Source organism: Phalaenopsis equestris, unplaced genomic scaffold, assembly GCF_001263595.1.
Source record: "Phalaenopsis equestris unplaced genomic scaffold, ASM126359v1 Scaffold225984, whole genome shotgun sequence".
Lineage (NCBI taxonomy): Eukaryota > Viridiplantae > Streptophyta > Magnoliopsida > Asparagales > Orchidaceae > Phalaenopsis > Phalaenopsis equestris.
In genome coordinates, this window is record NW_018244012.1 from 417,120 (window position 1) to 419,068 (window position 1,949).

Here is a 1,949-nt window from a genome sequence, read left to right on the forward strand (position 1 = left end):
TGTTTGATTATTTTATGTTTATTTCTCTAATCCTCATTTAGTCAATTTTTATTTGGTACCAGCTACCACTAAGCTCTTAAGACATAGGTAAGTGTCTTAATTAGTTTGGAAAAGGTTAAGCTTTAAGTGGCCATGGTTCATAATTTGAATTTTTATTTGAAAATCAAAATATCTCTGTCGTTAGCTTTAGTGTTTGCACTAAAACTACAACACTTTGGCCATATAACTAACCCCAACTTTTCTTTTGTAAAGTTACTTCTATGACCAACCCAACGCTAACATTCACCTGGGTTTCTGCCAATTAACCTTTGTGTTCCAAACATCAAATAAAAGTATTCAGATCAGAGGTTGCCCATTTCCCCCTTTTACTTAAGCTTAAATGTTAATTAAGGCTAAATTCCAAAATTACACATTTGCCCTAAGGCTCTAACACTTTATAATTTGTCAAATTCAATTCAAATGACTTTGAAATTTTTATTCTACCTCATTCATGGGTTAATTAAGACATCAGAGGAGAAAATGTGATTTTTAAGAATTTAATTTATTTTATATAATTATTTTCATGCAAAAATAGGATTTTTCAAAGAAAATTTTCTTAACTTGACCAAGGTATATTATAATCCCTTGAAATTTTTACTGGAGGTAAAACTAAACCAGAGAAGCCTTCGGACCAAATTTAATGATTTTTTAAATTCTGTGTGATTTATGAGAATTATTTTAAGTTCTGAATTATTTTAAGTTCCAGGTTATTTAATAAAAATATAATATTTTAAATGATGAAAATTAAGTTTTGTGTCTTTAAAAAATCTCTCTGAGGTTAGAGAACCCAGATGAGCAAATTTCAAATTTTTCTGAATTTTCTTTGATTTATTAGAATTATTTTCGTGAAAACTCATTTTTAGCCTTTAAAAATTATTTTAAAGCTTTGAAATTCAATATCTTTATTTAGAAAATCAGGAAAAATATTCTATATTTTCCTAAGTGATTAGGAAGCAATTTAAAATATTTCGATGAATTTTTTTATTTTTGTGTTTTTTATGAATTTTTAAATATTTAAAATAGGCTAAAAATCAAGTATTTATTCTAAAAATTATTTTATTTTTATTAAATTTCTCTGATCATAGAGAACTCAAAAAAACTAAGTTTCATAATTTTTTGAGTTATATTTTGATTTTTAAAAATCATTTAAGTGTTGAAAGTGGTATTTATTTTTAAAAATTAACTTAAATTATGAGATGAACCCAAAATATTTTGAAATTTTTATAGTGAGTTCTCTGGATCATAAACCACAGTGGAGATAAGAAATTAAGTCATTTAAATATTTATATTTTTCAAAATGAATTATTTTAGTGATTTAGTGTCTGTAAAATTTAAGTACATTTTAAATGACTTGACCCATGAAATTATTTCTAAAAACTTCTCTGGTCATGGTGGACCTTCAAAAACTATCTTTGAATTTTTTAATCAACATGCTAATTTTCATGATTATTTTAAGGAAATAATGTGCAAAAACTTGAAAAATATGGATCTCTATCTAAGGCATTGGAAAAATCAGAGGATGTTTCCCATGACAAAGGCTATAACATGTTAAGTGCCAAAATTTCAAGCCAATAGACACATGATGTTTCGCCCCGTAACTGAGGTTCACATTTCATGCTAAGGTTTCTCCACCTCAAAATATAGTCTGCCAAAGTTTCGCTAAGCTTTTGCTTCTCCATCATGAACTCTCCAATAGACAAATGATGTTGCACCCCGACAAATCTTTTCATAGATAATTGTTCCAACTCAGAAAATGTTTTAACTGACCTGTTGGGCAAGTCGGTGTACTGGTCGAAAGCAATTCCTGACAAGCTGCTGACAAATTACTAGCAGAGTAGAGCTTCATTATTCCTCGTGTTACCACAATTGGCTCAGAAATGTGCTACGTGCTGTATGGGATTTCCAGTCTC